The sequence below is a fragment of the Schistocerca piceifrons genome, chromosome 9 (assembly GCF_021461385.2).
Source record: "Schistocerca piceifrons isolate TAMUIC-IGC-003096 chromosome 9, iqSchPice1.1, whole genome shotgun sequence".
In the NCBI taxonomy this organism is placed as follows: Eukaryota; Metazoa; Arthropoda; class Insecta; order Orthoptera; family Acrididae; genus Schistocerca; species Schistocerca piceifrons.
This window is the reverse complement of record NC_060146.1, coordinates 186,753,040-186,767,745: the sequence shown is the minus strand read 5'-3', so window position 1 is coordinate 186,767,745 and position 14,706 is coordinate 186,753,040. Positions and strand designations below refer to the sequence as shown.

The 14,706-nt window shown below is 45.8% G+C and overlaps 2 non-coding genes across 2 annotated transcripts; one reads left to right on the top strand and one right to left on the bottom strand.

Moving 5' to 3' along the window:
* Positions 1 to 3,257: 3,257 nt before the first annotated feature.
* Trnas-cga lies at positions 3,258 to 3,332 on the bottom strand. The gene has a single exon. It is a non-coding gene; the product is annotated as a tRNA-Ser (tRNA).
* A 48-nt stretch (positions 3,333 to 3,380) lies between these two features.
* On the top strand, positions 3,381 to 3,455 carry Trnas-cga. The gene has a single exon. It is a non-coding gene; the product is annotated as a tRNA-Ser (tRNA).
* Positions 3,456 to 14,706: the final 11,251 nt, after the last annotated feature.

The following is a 14,706-nucleotide window of genomic DNA, read 5'->3' as shown; positions in this document are numbered from 1 at the left end:
CCAGATTACAACTTGACGAAATTCTCTGATTTCAGTTACTCAACAAGACTGGACATTCCTACACATACACTGTGTGATCAAAAGTATCCGGACGCCCCCAAAATCATACGTTTCTCATAATAGGTGCATTGTGCTGCCACCTATTGATAGGTACTCGGTATCAGAAACCTCAGGAGCCATTAGACATCGTGAGAGAGCAAAATGTGGCGCACCGCGGATGTCAACGGACTTCTAACGTGATCAGGTGACTGGATGTCACTTGTGTCATACGTCTATACGTGAGATTTCAACAAAGACCCCTAGGTCCAATGTTTCCTATGTGATAGTGAAGTGGAAATGTGAAGGGATACGTACAGCACAAAAGCGTACAGGCCGACCTCGTCTGTTGACTGTCAGAGACCGCCGACAGTTGAAGAGGGTCGTAGCGTGTAATAGGCAGACATCTATCCAGACCATCACACAGAATTCCAAACTGTATCAGGATCCACAGCAACGGTTAGGCGGGAGGTGAGATAACGGCGATTTCATGGTCTAGCGGCTGCTCATAAGCCACACATCACGCCGTTAAATGCCAAACGACGCCACGCTTGCTGCAAGAAGCGTAAACATTGGACGATTGAACAATGGAAAAACGTGGTGTGGAGTGACGAATCACCTTACACAACGTGGTGAGCCGATTGCAAGGTGAGGTTATGGCGAATATCTCCCAGCATGTGTAGTGCCAGCAGCATAACTCTAAGCCGGTGGTGTTATGGTGTTCTCGTGCTTTTCATGGAGGGCGCTCGCACCCTTTGTTGTTTCGCGGGGCACTATCACAGTAAAGACTGACATTGATGTTTTAGGCGCCTTCTTGCTTCCCACTGTTGAAGGACAATCAGGAATGAAGATCGCAAAATGTCATCAGTCCCCTAGAACTTTGAACTACTTAAACCTAAGTAACCTAAGGACATCAAACACAACCATGCTCGAGGCAGGATTCGAACGTGCGACCGTAGCGGTCGCGCGGTTCCAGACTGAAGCGCCTAGAACCGCTCGGCCGCATGGCCGGCTTGACGATTGCATCTTTCAACATGATCGAGCACCTGTTCATAATGCACGGCCTTTGGCGGAGTGGTTACGCGACAATAACATCTCTGTAATGGACTGGCCTGCACAGAATGCTGACCTGAATCCTGTAGAACAGCTTTGCGATGTTTCGGAACTCCGACTTTGCGCCAGGAATCACCGACCGACATCGTGCAGCACTCCGTGAAGAATATGCTGTCATTCTCCAAGAAACCATCCAGCACCTGACTGAACGTATGCCAGCGAGAGTGGAAGCTGTCAACAAAGGCAAAGGGTGGGCCAACACCATACTGAATTCTAGCACTACCGATTGAAGGCGACACAAAGGCATTTTCAGCCAGGTGTTCGGATACTTTTGATCACTTACTGTACATTCACACACCTGAGTGAAACTGTCCCAGCGAATTTCAAGCCATCGTAAGCGTAGTTGCTGGGTAAAATCGTTGTCAGGTCTTCACCCACATCAAACATTTTATATCTGAGCCAAGGTAGCCCCTGAAGGCCAACAACCCATATTACACCACTGAGGATGAGGTTGTCTATGCCCAAGGAGTAACAAAAGCACCATGGTGAACTGCGGCTATTTACATACAAGATAATGGAAACAGACATTATGAGCACTACTTCCTGCAGGGGGAGCCCGAGCGACGGCCTGCAGGAAGTATCACTGCGCCTAAATCTGATTGGTTGGAAACAGCTATTTAGGGGCTGGAACCAGCGCCGAAGTTCAGTTCACGCCAGAATCCGACTTCGTGTACTGCGACCGTTGAAGATTACGTCTTCGTCTCTGAATTGTACTGTTACTATTGCGTGAGTGTGTTACCACGAACCTTTGTGGAAAATTAGAAGTGAACTTTTGTTTGCCTAAATTTGGAGACTTATCGTTGTTGTTACCCTTCGTTTGTATTTTCAGTCATCAAACTTACATCAATACAAGTTGTGTTTGTGAAAAATAGCGAACTGTCAGTCACAACAAAACTGTCTTCTGCTTACAATATTTCCGGGTCCACGTGGCCACCATCATCAGGTGAGAAAAGCTAAGCTGCTCTCACCATTAACTGATTCAAACCGTGAACGACGGAAGCTTTATAAGCAGCAAAAATACAAAAGCGCATGCGCCAAGGTAGTGCTTAAGCGCTCAGTTGTTGCTGGTGCCACCTGGCGCAACGCCTCCAGTGAAGAATACTGTCTAAAAACGATATACCATTAATGATTGTTACTCACAGCCGGCCGATTCAGATACGTTGTTTCTTTATATACGATAAACCTGATCTCCAAGTTTTGCTTAGCTGGTGTCAATTGTCACTGTTAATAATTGTATCTGTTAGTCTGATTCTTTTAAAACACAACCTCAGTAACGCTTGTGCCTCACTGTATAGCATCTTATAGAGTGACAATTCTTGAAGTATATGAAATAAAATTGTCATAACTTCTGAACGGTTTGCGTTAGGACGTTCAGACTCGACGGTTGGTGGCGGGGCATAATGGAAATTAGTATGCGCATGTCACGCGCACGCGAAGCCCACTTTCATTTGGATAGGTTCGTCAGTAAGCAAACTTGGCCCGTTGGGGAGGCTGGGAACGCGCATTTCTCGGTCGAGAAATCTCTTCACCCTCAACGGGTCACTGTGTGGCCTGCAGTGTCCAGTTACGGAAAAATCGATGCGATATTCCTTGATGGAACGATGACTACCGAATGGTGCGTGAAGGTGTAGGAAGATGAGTTCATCCCCATTATCCAAAGTGATCTAGATTTCTACCAGATGTGGTTCATGCAAGACGGAGCTCGACCCTGTAGAAACAGGAGAGTGTTTCATCTCTTGGTGGAGCGCTTTGAGGTGCGTATTCTGGCTCTGAGATACCCAGAAACCACTGGCATGAACCTCAATTGGCTGCCATATTTTCCAGGTCTGAACACATACAATGCCTTTTCTCGGGGTTTTTATTAAAGACAAGATGTACAGCAATAACCCCAAAACCATTTCTGTGATGAAAAGAGCCAATCAGGAGGTCACCAACAGCATCGATATTCCGAATTTTGCTTTTGGTCTGCCACACATCGTAGTCAATGAAAGCAGACATATGGAACATGTCATAATCTAAATCAGAATATCTGTAGTGCTCCAGAATGAGATTTTCACTCTGCAGCGGAGTGTGCACTGATATGAAACTTCCTGGCAGATTAAAACTGTGTGCCCGACCGAGACTCGAACTCGGGACCTTTGCCTTTCGCGGGCAAGTGCTCTACCAACTGAGCTACCGAAGCACGACTCACGCCCGGCAGAAGTAAAGCTGTGAGTACCGGGCGTGAGTCGTGCTTCGGTAGCTCAGTTGGTAGAGCACTTGCCCGCGAAAGGCAAAGGTCCCGAGTTCGAGTCTCGGTCGGGCACACAGTTTTAATCTGCCAGGAAGTTTCATATCTGTAGTGCTGTTTACTTGTTGAATAAAGTGTATGCACGCTATAGTTTGTCAGGCTGTAATATTCGTGTATGGCGATGATGTTCGACACATACGTCATCGACCGTACAAATAGTCTGACCAATGTCTATTTTACAGCATTCAAATGGTATTTTAAAACCGCCATTCTTCCTCAAACTGAAATCGTCCTTAATAGAGCAAAGAAGTGCGCTAATCTTAGTTTGCATTCGGAGTACACAACTGATTTTATATGTTCTCAAAACCCTACCTGTCTTATCAGACACGTTCCCAGCATATGGAAGGAAAGCTACAGAACTAAAAGTGTCTTCAGCTGGTTTAGGTAAGGGTGCAAACTCAAAAGCACGTCGAATCTCTCTGTCCGTATAGCCGTTATGATTAAACGCGTCCTTAAGATGTTGCAGATCTCGTGGTAAATTCTCAGCATCCGATGCGCTTTTGATCAAGGTCCGCTGGACTCCTGTACGTTGAAATGATGTATGACAGCTGGTAGCATGTAAATGCCGATCAGTATGTGTCCGTTTCCTGTAAACTCTGTGTCCATTAATTTTGTCATCTTTTCTATACACCAGTACATCAAAAAGGATGCTTCCCACCCTTTTTAATCTCCATGTTGCACCAGATGGCAGCAGCAACGACTGAGCACTTGCGCATTAATTTAGCGCATGCTTTTCGTACTTTCGCTGCATATAAAGATTGCATCGTTCGCCGTTTGAATAAGTTACCGGTGAGAGCGGCTTAGCTTTTGCGACTGATGATGGCACCCAGTTGGACAGCGGAAATACTTCGTGCAGAGTACAGTCTCATCCGACTGATGACCCGGCAAGAATTTGATCTGTTAATACGCCGGAGAAGCCTACTTAGTGACAGAGTTGCTGGGTACATACACTGGATGATACAAATGTGAAGAGCCCGGGGAACATCGACGAATGTCAAAGTAACTTACCTCATGTACAAACCATTAGCGGATTTGTCTGTGATTAGATTTGATATTCTCTGTATAGGGCAAAACGACCACCAGAGTGCGTTAGTCTTGTTCTTGTTTAGTGCTGTTATCAGGTGTTATAGAGTACGGTAGAGTATACAAGGAGAGCGATAGCAGCAGATGTTGGGTAATCACTGCGAACGACAGAAAAACGCCTTGTAGTCGTTTGAGACAGCATTATCAGCACCTGACATATTTCAAAAGGAGTTTCGTTGTTTGTCTCCATTTCAAAGGCTGGTGAGAAAGTGCAGTTTTCCAGATTAGTTGGCCATTCGGATGTTGGACCGCAAGGCAGGCAAAATCGTCGTCAAGGATATAGTAGACCACGTCGGATCACCAGATGGAAGTATAGCCATACTGTGCCCAAGCATATAATAACCATTTAACAAGCGAGCCTGCCATCCGACAACACGTAATGGACTCCCTGCTACATCGTGTCACACGGCACCATTAGTCAGAAACTTGCATCAGCATCAGCATTACCGCCCTACGTGTAGAATGTCTTTAAAACCACAACAGAAACAGCTATTTCTGGAGTGACGTAACCAAGAAGCTAGGACTACTGATGAACGACACAGCACTGTGTTCAGCACTGAACAGCGGTTCTGCTCTGAGCGTCACCGGCGAGATTGACGGTGACGTGCTTAGAGACGAAATTCTAACAATCTTTTGGAGATGCACAGTGGTTTTATTCCTGGCCTTATAATGAGGAAGAGTTCGCAGATAAATTCAGATGAACGAACTCTCAGGGCACGAGGATACGTCACGCATGTATTGCGTCCGCGTGTGTTATTTCTCATGCGTCAATATCGTGATGCCATTTTCGAAGAGGACAAAGTTGAGGTACACTCGCGGTGAACAAGATCTCCTGATGTGTCCCTCTTAGAACATGGGTGGGGCAAGTTCTGAGGGTAACTCCTTCCCGGCGCCAGCTGGCAACCGTCCAGCCAGCCATCTTCAGGTGACTGTCCGCCACTAGAGGCTGCCAGTTCACGGTGTTGGCTTTATACCAAAAATTGGTGAGCAGGCGCTTTGGCGGCCGTCAGAGGAGCGGCCTCTATCGAAATCCGCACTCTCCGTCTTCAGGCCACGAGTGGCCTACCGGGACCATCCGACCGCCGTGTCATCCTCACTGCGGATGCGGATAGAAGGGGCGTGTGGTCAGTACACCGCTCTCCCGGTCGTTATGATGGTATTCTTGACCAAAGCCGCTACTATTCGGTCGAGCAGCTCCTCAAATGGCATCACGAGGCTGAGTGCACCCCGAAAAATGGCAACAGCGCAAGGCGGCCACGATGGTCACCCATCTAACTGCCGACCACGCGCTACAGCGCTCAACTTCGGTGATCTCACGGGAGCCGGTGGAACCACTGCGGCAAGGCCCTTGCATCGAAATCCGCGCCCTCTCCAAATGAAGTTCTATCTGTGGCATGTAGGATGACGCGTGAACGTGAAACTACATGTCCGACCTCCGTCAGAACGCGTTCTAGCGGCGCTTAAAACAAACGTCAGATGTCTCCAGACGTGTAATTATGAATAAAATGTTTTCTCTCAGAAGAAAGACATCATCGGGCCCGACGTCTTGTCCAGTTGAAAGCCGCCGACATATGGTTCCACTTTCACGAATGCCCCTGCGCGCTACAGACGGAACAGTAATTGCAGATGGGATGGATTTCGCTAGAGGACGCACCTGTGACGACCGTCAATGGGCATACGACTCTGCTCCAATTTTTGCTATAAGAAGATGGATGAACGGTTTCAGCCATTCAACATGGTCCGGCTGCAACCCCGAAACCTCATGGAATATTCAGTACACGGAGAAAACCTCAAGAATCGCATCAAGGACTACTTGCAGTTGTGGGACTACTGGCCTCAGTATAGCATACAATAGTTTTGTGGCACCCTTCCCGACGGAATCGGTTCATGCATCGACTCCATAAGGGGTCCAACATAACGCTGACCAGTGGTCACATGCTGCTAAATCCTTGGTGAACTGGACTCGATTTTATAATTACTGAAATAAGATCAATAAGCCCTGTCGTTTCCTGAAGTTCGGTTTCGTTCCCTTCTCCCGTTCTGGATGTTACGTAACGACAAAAAAGTGAATCACCTAGAAGGGGCAGAGGAAACACAATGATACTTCGCTGATTGACAGGGTAATGTGATGTGAATTTTAAAAATTTTCCGGTGAGCTGCATATTCAAACAGACATCGGGCTTGCAGCCGGGCGCTGTTTAATACATCCCATGATATATCAACTGGGAACGTGCCAGTAATCTTCAGATGAGCCATAGAAGACTGAGACTTGCTGCGTCCCTCCATGTATACCGAGCTGTGAGTATTCCACGAATACGCCAAAGTTCAGCTTGACGTCATTACTGCTCTCTCGTGCACTTTATGTTACTGCTCCACTGGTACTACTCTACATACCTTTTGTACTGTGTTTGTTATTTTGGGTGTTTCTTCTACTTTAAGTACGTCTGTCTGTATGCTACATTTCTCATACTGTTATACGCTGTCACATAGTTTAGCAAGAGCAGACTTGTTTATCTGCAAAAAGCAAGTGTAACGTTGACTCTCAGTGCAGCGTTCTCTAACAATGCTATCTCCAATATGCCGATGACACCACCTTCCTTTCCCCCGCCCCCACCCATCAACGCCCGCGACGCCTTATCGAATCCCATCTTGACCTATTCACCGCTTGGTGCCACCAGTGGCTGCTCAAGGTCAATCCTTCCAAAACCCAGGCAGTCGTTGTAGGCAACACCACCCCTTCCACCCGTCTCCGGGATTTCTACTTATAATTTATGGCCGCCCCATTAACCTCACCCCCACCCTCAAGTACCCCTATGTAAGTCGTATCAAACTGAGAAGATATTTTCTGAATTCCAGCCTTACGCAATAACTATTCGTCCTTCAGTGATCCCGAAAGTCTACAGTCTTAGACGGCGGACCAATCACTTTCTCCTGAAATTTACGGAAGATTCTTGCTATTTTAATCGAAATGTTGCCCACAAGAGGAAGAAAAGTTAAATATCAGCGTGTGCTTCTCTTTATCCACTTTCTTACTGTTTGTTTTAACTGACGACTCCCTCTTAATCCTCCGGACGAAATATTCATTTTCTTCTGAACACTGTACTTAGGTGGGCGAGCTCTTTAGGCAAACTATCTGCATCCATAACAGTGTGAGGTCTGTGTACGAGTGTTTCAAGCACGCTCATAAGTTCAGGATAGTGAGCGCTGAATCAAAGCAGTGTTGCCCACCTAAAACATATAGCCAATTAGTGCCAAAGAATATGAGAGAGGGATTTTTGTAGAGAGTGATACCGCATCAAAACTACATAAACTCTCGGAACTGCTTGGGCGGCAAATCACCAGTCTGTTGATAAAGTCAACTGAGTTACGGATGTGATGCAAGCATTTGTCCACCAACGCTCTCAGCAAGGAAGTGAAATGGTTGTCTAAATCGTGCGTTGGAGCTCCATCTTTGCTCACAACTCAACGTAATGGAACACATTCCTTATGTTCGAAGGTAGTAGCTTAAATAGTGGCAACTATTTATTCACAACCGATACAAAAGAGTTACATGTTTGCACCAGTTACTGTCCTTCAAAGTACTCACCAGCGTTGTGTAGAACACGTAGCCAGCCCTTTGGCCCTGTTCTTCCTGTCACAGACAGCCTGCCGCGGATGTTGTGTACCAACAGAAACAACTAACAAGAGAACATTGAAACTAGTGACAAAAAATTGACCATGTGCGACTTCAATTCGCACACTGAAGTTTCCGTAGAAACATATACGAGGGTTATTCCAAAAGTAAGGTCCGATCGGTCGCGAAATGGAAACGACTATGAAAATCCGATAAAGCTTTGCACAGATGTGTTGGGTAGTGTCTCTAGTACAACCCCAGTTAGCATCACGTCGCTCTTCTCATTTCTGAGCTCGCAGTGAGTGCGTAAAGATGTCTAGAAAATAGTGTCTGCCGCCAAGTACGAGGGCCTGGTGAGAAATTTCGCCTGAAGCTATGCAGCCAACATTACATAACTGTCGTGCTGTTTCGTCTTCACGACAATTCTCAGCCGCATTCTGCAGGGGCAATGAAGATGCTCCTGCATCGTTTTCAAATGGAAATGTTAGATTACCCACAATACAGTCCGCAATTGTCTCCCCCTGCGTTTCATCTCTGGTCACATGAACCGCTGTCTTTGACGACAACATTTTGACACAGACATCGAGGTGTAGGCCAGCGTGGAGAATTGGCGGAAAGCACTGGCGGCTGCCTTCTATGATGAGGCTATTGAAAAGTTGGTACAACGCTATGACAAAAGTCTAAGTCAGAACGGCGACTACGTAGAGAAGTAGCTGAAAGGTGTAGCTAATTGTTACAAGTAAAACATTTCTGATGTTCACTGTGGTTTCAATTTGGCAATCAATCGGACCTTACTTTTGGAATAACCCTCGTATATACAGAGTCGTACTTGGGTAGCTAAGCTGGTAGAGCACTTGTCCGTGAGAGTCGATGGTCTCGAGTTCGAGTTTCGGTCAGACACAGAGTTTTTATGTGCCAAGAAGTTTCATGTGTATAGACTGATCATCCATTACTGGTACCGAGGACAATGTAAATTTTTGCCTATTATCGACATTGATGCTATCAAGATATCGGTCCCAGTGATTTCAAGATTTACGAGAATGTTTTAATATTAAGTTTGAATTCGGATAACAAATGGTAAAAGAAATATTTTTTCGTGTGCAATAATTAGAAATTAACAATTTCGGATTTCCCCTTTTCTTTGTTCCGTAAAATCTTACTTCCTGCCAAATTTCATGATTGTAAATGATTGTGTGTGCTCCCTGCCGCCTTTGGATAAGCAGCTGCCAGCAGCAAGTCGTATACTCTTTGCTCACTTATTTGTTACAAAGTTTAATTCTTAATTTCTTTGCGTGTTTTTGGGTACTTGCACTGTTTTATTCATAGATTTCTGGCGTATTATAGTATTTGAGAGTTGTAGCATTGTGTGTTAGTACCTGAATAGTGTAAAATCGCGGAGTCTCCTTCCGCCACCGAGCAGTGTGTCAGCAGTACGCAAGTAGCAGCATTACTGCATTTACTAGGCAATCTAGTATTTTAATAACGGTTTAAATTTTGTGTCGAATTGTTTGTGCTCTATGTAGATTAGTTCAGACGTACTTTGCACAAGTTTTTAGCATGGATAGGCACTGCAACTGCTGTGTTCGGATGCGGGATGAGTTGGCATCCCTTCACTCCCAGCTTCGGGCAGTGTTGGCTTTGGTCACACAGCTTGAGGCTGTAGCCAATGGGCATCATTCTGGGGGTCCAGACGGGGGTTTGTCGGGGACGGCCAGCTCGTCCCACGCATCCCCCGATCGGACTATGGCTGTGGCTTCCCGAGATAGTGCCCACATTGAGGCTGACCCCTTACTGGTGGTAGAGTGGGAGGTCGTCTCGAGGTGTGGCAGGGGACGAAAGACATTCTGGAGGGCTGAATGGAAGGCCTCTCCAGGTTGTCTGACGAACCGGTTTCAGGCTCTGTCTCCGGCTGATACTGATCTTCGGCCGGACATGGCTCCTTGTCCTGTTCCAGGGGTTGCCCCTCAGTCTGCAAGATCCGGGCAGTCGTAGAGGGTGGGCTTACTGGTAGTTGGGAGATCCAGCGTCAGGCGCGTAATGGGGCCCCTAAGGGATATGGCAGCAAGAGAGGGGAAGAAAACCAATGTGCACTCCGTGTGCATACCGGGCGGAGTCATTCCAGATGTGGAAAGGGTCCTTTCAGATGCCATGAAGGGTACAGGGTGCACCCATCTGCAGGTGGTCGCTCATGTCGGCACCAATGATGTGTGTCGCTGTGGATCGGAGGAAATCCTCTCTGGCTTCCGGCGGCTATCTGATTTGGTGAAGACTGCCAGTCTCGCTAGCGGGATGAAAGCAGAGCTCACCATCTGCAGCATCGTCGACAGGACTGACTGCGGACCTTTGGTAAAGAGCCGAGTGGAGGGTCTGAATCAGAGGCTGAGACGGTACTGCGACCGTGTTGGCTCCAGATTCCTCAACTTGCGCCATAGGATGGTGGGGTTTCGGGTTGCGCTGGATAGGTCAGGAGTCCACTACACGCAGCAGGCGGCTACACGGGTAACAGGGGTTGTGTGGCGTGGACTTGGCGGTTTTTTAGGTTAGATGGCCTCGGGAAAGTACAGAAAGGGCAACAGCCTCAAACGGTGCGGGCAAAGTCAGGACATGCGAGGACCAAGCAGAAATCGGTATTGTAATTGTAAACTGTCGAAGCTGCATTGGTAAAGTATCCGAACTTCAAGCGCTGATAGGAAGCACCGAAGCTGAAATCGTTATAGGTACGGAAAGCTGGCTGCACCCAGTGATAAATTCTGCCAAAATTTTTACAAGGGCACAGACGGTGTTTAGAAAAGAAAGATCGCATGCAACCGATGGTGGCGTGTTTGTCGCTGTTAGCAGTAGTTTATCCTGTAGTGAAGTAGAAGTGGATAATTCCTGTGAATTATTATGGATGGAGGTTACACTCAACAATCCAGATAGGTTAATAATTGGCTACTTTTACCGACCTCCCGACTCAGCAGCATTAGTGGCAGAACAACTGAGAGAAAATCTGGAATACATTTCACATAAATTTTCTCAGTATGTTATAGTCTTAGGTGGAGATTTCAATTTACCAGATATAGACTGGGACACTCAGATGTTTAGGACGGGTGGTAGGGACAGAGCATCGAGTGACATTATACTGAGTGCACTATCCGAAAATTACCTCGAGCAATTAAACAGAGAACCGACTCGTTGAGATAACATCTTGGACCTACTGATAACAAGCATACCCGAACTTTTCGACCCTGTAAGCGCAAACCAGGGAATCAGTGATCGTAAGGCCGTTGCAGAATCCCTAAATATGGAAGTAAATAGGAATATAAAAAAGGGAGGAAGGTTTATCTGTTTAGCAAGAGTAATAGAAGGCAGATTTCAGACTACCTAACAGATCAAAACGAAAATTCCTGTTCCGACACTGACAGTGTTGAGTGTTTATGGAAAAAGTTCACGGCAATCGTAAAATGCGTTTTAGACAGGTACGTGCCGAGTGAAACTGTGAGGGACGGCAAAAACCCACCGTGGTTCAACAACAAAGTTAGGAAACTACTGCAAAAGCAATGAGAGCTTCACTGCAAGTTTAAACGCAGCTAAAACCTCTCAAACCAACAGAAGCTAAGCTATGCGTGAAGCGTTCAGTGAATTCGAAAGTAAAATACTGTGTACCGACTTTACAGAAAACCCTAGGAAGTTCAGGTCTTACGTTAAATCAGTAATTGGCTCATAACAGCATATCCAGACACTCCGGGATGATGATGGCATTGAAACAGAGGATGAAACGAGTAAAGCTGAAATACTAAACACCTTTTCCAAAGCTGTTTCACAGAGGAAGACCGCACTGCAGTTCCTTCTCTAAATCCTCGCACAAACGAAAGAATGGCTGACATCGAAATAAGTGTCCAAGGAATAGAAAAGCAACTGGAATCACTCAACAGAGGAAAGTCCACTGGACCTGACGGGATACCAATTCGATTCTACACAGAGAAAGAACTTGCCCCCCTTCTAACAGCCGTGCACCGCAAGTCTCTATAGGAAGGGAACGTTCCAAATGATTCGAAAAGAGAACAGGTAGTCCCAGTCTTCAAGAAGGGTCGTCGAGCAGATGCGCAAAACTATAGACCTTTATCTCTGACGTCGATCTGTTTTAGAATTTTATAACATGTTTTATGCTCGCTTATCATGTCGTTTCTGGAAACCCAGAATCTACTCTGTGGGAATCAACATGGATTCCGGAAACAGCGATCGTGTGACACCCAACTCGCTTTATTTGTTCATGAGACCTAGAAAATATTAGATAGAGACTCCCAGGTAGATGCTATTTTTCTTGACTTCCGGAAGGCGTTCGATACAGTTCCGCACTGTCGCCTGATAAACAAAGTAAGAGCCTACGGAATATCAGACCAGCTGTGTGGCTGGATTAAAGAGTTTTTAGTAAACAGAACACAGCATGTTTTTATCAATGGAGAGACATCTACAGACGTTAAAGTAACCTCTGGCGTGTCACAGGGGAGTGTTATGAGACCATTGTTTTTCACAATATATGTAAATGACCTAGTAGATAGTGTCGGAAGTACCATGCGGCTTTTCGCGGATGATGGCATAGTATACAGAGAAGTTGCAGCATTCGAAAATTGTAGCGGAATGCAGGATGATTTGCAGCGGATAGGCACTTGGTGCAGGGAGTGGCAACTGGCCCTTAACATAGACAAATGTAATGTATTGCGAATACATAGAAAGAAGGATCCTTTGTTGTTGTTGTTGTTGAGATCTTCAGTCCTGAGACTGGTTTGAAGCAGCTCTCCATGCTACTCTATCCTGTGCAATCTTCTTCATCTCCCAGTACTTAATGCAACCTACATCCTTCTGAATCTGCTTAGAGTATTCATCTCTTGGTCTCCCTCTACGACTTTTACCCTCCACACTGCTCTCCAATGCTAAATTTCTGATCCCTTGATGCCTCAGAAAATGCCCTACTAACCGGTCCCTTCTTTTTGTCAAGTTGTGCCACAAACTGCTCTTCTCCCCAATTCTATTCAATACATCATAGTTATGTGATCTACCCATCTAATCTTCAGCATTCTTCTGTAGCACCACATTTCGAAAGCCTCTATTCTCTTCTTGTCCGAACTATTCATCGTCCATGTTTCAATTCCATACATGGCTACACTAATACAAATACTTTCAGAAACGACTTCCTGACACTTAAATCTATACTCGATGTTAACAAATTTCTCTTCTTCAGAAATACTTTCCTTGCCACTGCCAGTCTACATTTTATATTATCTCTACTTCGACCATCATCAGTTATTTTGCTCCCCAAATAGCAAAACTCCTGTACTACTTTAAGTTTCTCATTTCCTAAACTAATTCCCTCAGCATCACCCGACTTTATCCATTATTGTATGATTATATGATAGCGGAACAAACACTGGTAGCAGTCACTTCTGTAAAATATCTGGGAGTATGCGTGCGGAACGATTTGAAGTGGAATGCTCGTATCAAATTAATTATTGGTAAGTTGGGTACCAGGTTGAGATTCATTGGGAGAGTCCTGGAAAATCTAGCCCATCAACAAAGGAGGTGGCTTAAAAAACACTCGTCCGACCTATACTTGAGTATTGCTCATCAGTGTGGGATCCGTACCAGATCGGGTTGACGGAGGAGATAGAGAAGATCCAAAGAAGAGCGGCGTGTTTCGTCATAGGGTTATTTGGTAAGCGTGATAGCGTTACCGAGATGTTTAGCAAACTCAAGTGGCAGACTCTGCAAGAGAGGCGCTCTGCATCGCAGTGAGCTTGCTGTCCAGGTTTAGAGAGGCTGCGTTTCTGGATAAGGTATCGAATATATTGCTTCCCCCAATTATACTGCCCGAGGAGATCACGAATGTAAAGTTAGAGAGATTCGAGCGCGCACGGAGGCTTTCCGGCAGTCGCTCTTCCCGCGATCCATACGCGACTCGAACAGAAAATGGAGGTAATGACAGTGGCACGTAAAGTGCCCTCCGCCACGCACCGTTGGGTGGCATGCCGAGTATAAATGTAGATGTAGATGTAGATAAGTACCCAGTAGCTTATCATGAATGAGTTTTCGAATATCAAAATACGTGACATAAAGCCGCATCTTTTGACTGAGTTGACTTAGAAGCTTAAAATGTTTCAATCGCCAAGGAACCATAGACCTTATATATGACATGAATTTGATCGTCATACGTCTACTAGTTCCTGTGAAAACTGATTCTTAACTATCGGACTGACAAACAGTCAGAGAGGCAACAAAGCGATAGTATAAGGGTTCCGTTTTTAGACTGAGGCATAGAACCCTATCTACCTTCTAATCATGAAGATAAATATTATATCAGCTGTGTTACGATTCAGGGGCAAACACTTTTCGAGTGCTTTCCTCGTAATAAAGCAGTATTGTTTGTTGCTCAATAAAATATCACTGTCTTTCCAATGTACGTTATACAGGCTAAGAAAGCCAAAGAAATCATTATGACGCATCATCCTGTGAAGTGGAAAGCCGAAAGAATAACCAGAGCTATACCAAGACCAAGTAGACCACACGTACTCCGATACAGCGACAGTCGTGTATT